This window comes from Pinus tabuliformis, chromosome 3_1 (genome assembly GCF_031772625.1).
Source record: "Pinus tabuliformis cultivar Carrire ecotype Pingquan chromosome 3_1, CPIR1, whole genome shotgun sequence".
Lineage (NCBI taxonomy): Eukaryota > Viridiplantae > Streptophyta > Pinopsida > Pinales > Pinaceae > Pinus > Pinus tabuliformis.
The window spans coordinates 875,248,611-875,253,653 of NC_142301.1; the positions used below are offsets into that span (position 1 = coordinate 875,248,611).

A 5,043-nucleotide genomic window follows, 5' to 3' on the forward strand; every position below is an offset into this window, starting at 1 on the left:
CGTGTGGCTATCCAAGTGACATGTTCAAATCTCGATTTACCTGTGCGTCGTGTTTGGGGTTGTGCAGTGTACCAGGAAATTATAGTGGCAACCATCAAAGGTCGACCAGTTTCATGCAAATATGAGAGCTATCCCGTTACTAATTCCTCCTCCCGTCACAATTAAAAAACACAAACAAACAAATAAGGGTGAAGAAAATGAGATATGAAAATTATGTGTTGATTTGTCTTTACAGTTGAATTTAACAATATAATTGTGTTCTAAGTTTTTGCGTTTATAACTAGAATTGGATAATATAATTTTTGGTTAAATTGGTTTTTTTAATGCATAAAAAAATTCAGAGTTCTGAAAACTTTCAAAATTTAGTCAATCTATCAACATTTAAAACCTCAAATTTATTATTTTAACTAAAACTCACAAAAACATATACCCGAAAAAGGGTTTAATAAAAATAAAAAAAAGTAAGACTACGTTGAACAGCATGATGTATGCTGAAGTAGACCTGAAAAAAAAAATATCAGAAACAACATTGACATTACATCCTTGCATAAAACATTCACCGACCAGTACACCTTTGCATTATTGTTATGGCATTTTAATGTGATTTTACATCAGTGACTTTTTAAAAATCAAATTTGCACATTCACCAGCCAGTACACCTTTGCCTTATTGTTATTTGACATCTGGCGTTCCAGCAATAGAATGACCACAGTGGTTAAACTTTAGGGTTACCAATGAAAATAAAAAAAATTATTCAATAGTCTTGTCCAAAACCCTTTGCATATATTCTGGTACTCCAACCTTCAAAAATTGTTAGCTACGGTTATAGATTCAATACATACTCTTTCATGCATATAAATTAGTTCAATAGTATCTAGGCATGCTGTATGGTGAAGTAGACCTCAAAAAAAATATCAAAAACAACATTGACATTACATCCTTGCATAAAATTTAAGTTGATAGGGAAGGATGATTGGCAATTCATAAGCCTGGCCACAAACAGGATTAACTACCGCCAGACACAAAACCACAATTTGTATTATGCAAAGTGGCAATTTTTGTTAGAGTATCCAATTTTATTATTTTATTGTTTATCAACCGTGAAGCCAATGAGGGGTTCTGTTTGTTGGCCAGTGAATGATTTGTTAAGGGGTTCGTGTGGCTATCCAAGTGACATGTTCAAATCTCGATTTACCTGTGCACCGTGTTTGGGGCTGTGCAGTGTACCAGGAAATTATAGTGGCATCCATCAAAAATCGACCCATGTCATGCAAATATGGGAGCTAGCCCATTATTGATTCCTCCTCCTGTCACAATTAAAAAACACAAACAAACAAATAAGGGTGAAGAAAATGAGATATGAAAATTATGTGTTGATTTGTCTTTACAGTTGAATTTAACAATATAATTGTGTTCTAAGTCTCTGTGTTTATAACAGGAATTGGATAATATAATTTCTGGTTAAATTGGTTTTTTTAATGCATTTTAGAGTTCTGAAAACTTTCAAAATATAGTCAATCTATCAACATTTAAAACCTCAAATTTATTATTTTAACTAAAACTCACAAAAACATATACCCAACAAAGGGTTTAATATATATAAAAAAAAAAAAAAAAAGTAAGACTACGTTAAACAGCAGTTCATGTAAGCTGTGTTTGCCTAATAATTCGTCCTATACAATCCTTACCCTTACATTTACAGGAGGGGAATGCACTGGACTAGGGTTTGACCACCCTTATGCCCTATCTACACTGACTCTTACAATACCTCAAACATGGAAGGAAGGAAAGCGGAACATCATTTGGTTCGGAAGGTACTCGTTACAACAACGATGTCTATTTCTAATCCCTCTTTTCTTGCAAAGGTCTTAGAAAGGGGGCACTAAAATAAAGGTAGGGGTGCCAGCAAATCAATGCAGAGCCTGCCACAATTCAATCAATGCCTGTGGATTAGGGAGAAATCCGATGATTTGTGATTTGTGCCTGTTGTTCTTGCCCAATTCTGAACAGAGGGGGAAGGACACAGATAATTACCTAAGTTATGTAAGAAAGAAAAGAAAATATGCAAACCCCAATCCATGTATAAGGGGTGGGATATAGATAATTACCTAAGCGGTGTAAGAAAGAAAAGAAAAATTTCAAACCCCAATTCATGTATATCCGTAAAGTAAGAATATGGGAAGCAAAGCCACAACATAGTACACAGAGATAGGAAAATCCTCTATCATTATACACCGAGATAAGGAAAATGTGAAAACCGAGGCTACAAAATCCGCCCTAATAGTACACAGAGACAGGAAAATGTGAAAACTGGAGTTTCAAAATTGTCTAAGGCTCTCAAACCCTGCGATTGAAGTTCAAATTGTGAGAGAGATAGGATGATACAAGGAAAAAGAGTAGAAAAGGAAAAGCGAGCGAGCAACATTGACTAGGTAATGAAAATCGGCTTTGTATTCAAATCTACACACTCAGATATGGAGACAGGGCATTTGATTTAACAAACTACATTTGATAAAACAGAACGAACACAAAGATATCAGAGGCATGGGCTTCTTTAGCAAACTAAATACTTAATTCTAAATCTGAATGGGCACAAACACCTTACCTGAATAACCATGTGTCTCACGAAGAACAGAGCAGTGCCACAGAGCAGAGGAGCAAGTCAGAAAGATATTGAGCAGCACATTTGGAGGGCGGTGTTGAAACCATAGTGCAAATTGTATTTTTAAGACTTGCAGACAAAAAAAACCTTAGCGCAGCATCATATTGCCTATCTCCTCCAGCTACCACCATCGGAACCACCACCACCATAGCGAGAACCGCCACCGCCACCATAGCCGCCACCATAACCACCACCACCACCACCGTAGCTGCCACTACCACCATAACCACGTTCGCCACGATCACGGCTTCCACTGTAACCCCCACCACCACCGCCCCCACGGTAGCCACGAGAGCCACCGCCTCCACCACCGCCCTCGTTTCCTCTGGACTGGGCTGGATTAAAGGTGATGGTCCTCCCGTCAAGCATCTTGCCATTCATTGTGTCGATGGCGTCCCTCATCGATTTCTCATCGTTGAAGGTCACGAAGCCAAATCCACGGGATCTACCGGTTTCCTGATCACTTATAATCTGCAGAAAACAAATCCAGAGACAAACCCTTAGAAAAGAACTTTATTCTTCAAACCCAAAACCTCGAAGCAAACCCTAGTTTTGAGAAACCCTCAGAAAATGATTAAATCTCTGAAAATTCAAAACCCTAAAAGCAAACCCTAATAAAACTTATCAAATTCAAAACCCCAAAAATAATAAACCCTAATTATGACAAAATGGACATGACCATGAGAATTTGAGAGATTAATACACAAATAATGGCTTTACCTTAGATTCCACGACTTCGCCATAGGGGATGAAAGCCTCTGCAGGCTTCTGTTGTCAGTAGACGATGCAAGACCTCCAATGAAGCATCGGAACTCAACATCTGCTGAAGCCATCTTCTCAGACTGAAGTTTAAGAAAACTTGACAGAACAACAGAGAGCAAGAAACCACTAACACAGGGCCAGAACCGAAAACGAACAGAACCAATACGAACCAAGGTCAGACCGCCCCATAAACGAGTGAGAAAGTAGGGTTTGGGCTAGACAAGAATGGCACCACGCTAATATGGGCCTTAGATTTGGAGTGAGGCATCACAACTCTTTGTTCATCCCAAACCCAACCAAGAAGAATGAAAGAACATCGAGTTTCTGCAAACCGTTTCTGCAACGAATTGGTAACCACCTTGATCGAATGACTGAACCTTCTGCAATCGTCTAACGTATAATCTTGTGCACCACAATATGATAGGTGTGCAGAGAGGGGAGTTGATTTCAAATGGAAATGCCTTACGGTGTAATTACTATAGGTTACAAATTATATAGTTCAAGAATTTTTTAAGAACAAGCATACCTTAATTGAAGATTTTGACTTCTTCGCTAAACGAACTTTACACTTTTTTGGTTTTCTTGAATTTAGTCCATGGTTTATTAGTCTTTTCAAGACTCTAGCAATCGATCTTCTTATTAACTGTTGGGTGAGCGCATGGAGTTGGGTTACACCTTTTGGCAAAGCGAGGGCATTTTTTAGTGGAAAAAGGATGCTTGATTGAGCAATTTTAAGTGCTCAATCAAGAAAATTTTAAGTTCTTGATGAAGCAATTTTTAAGAACTTAATCTAGTTGTTTAGGTGCTTAAAAATAACTTGATCGAGCATTTAAAAAGACCTTCGATCAAGCCATTTTTTAGCCTAAGTTAGAGGTTCGATCTAGAGTTATGGCTAGATCGAGCTATATGGTTTGATCGAGCCCTATGGCTTGACCGAGTGTTATTTCTTATTAAAAACCCCAGCCGCAACCTGCATAAGTCATTTTTCTCAGAGCATGAGAAAAAAAAGGAGTTTAATGGAATATTTCTGAGCTAAACCAAGATGGAGGAACTCAATCCAGTTGTCCATTAACCCCACCAATGACCCAGTGGCTGAAGCCAAGATAGGCTTCCTGTCATTTTTTCCTCTTTTTTTTTCTTTGCAAAATAAAATAAATCGATTTGAAAAAATCCTACTATTCAAAAACTACAAAAACAAAATCAAAAAACGCAGCAAGAAAACCCTTCAAAACGACCTAAAGAACCTATAAAGCCACCAAGAAAACCCTTGAAGACCAAAATTGATCCAAGTGGATGTTTGTGGCCACCCACCTATCCCACTTGGACCCCCACAACTGCCTCTTTCAGTTTTTCAATTTCCTTAATTGTAGCACAATTTACTATTTTTAGTAGTTTTTTCGGGTCCTGAACTTCTGGAGCCGTTTTGAGGCCCTAAACGACGTTTTTTGGGAAATCTGGGAGCAACATGGTCCATGGTGTTAGCCTCCTGTTGCAACAGGGTATCATCTTTCATGATTGACATTTTTACATGCCAAATATGTCATACTCTGCAGGCTGCAGTGTTCCATATTTCCACGAGGTGCCATGAAGTATGCTTAGTCCAAATGCACTGCTGTATT

General features: G+C 38.1%; 1 pseudogene; it reads right to left on the minus strand.

Moving 5' to 3' along the window:
* Positions 1–2,666: 2,666 nt before the first annotated feature.
* Positions 2,667–3,782, minus strand: LOC149190375 (glycine-rich RNA-binding protein GRP1A-like; annotated as a pseudogene).
* Positions 3,783–5,043: the final 1,261 nt, after the last annotated feature.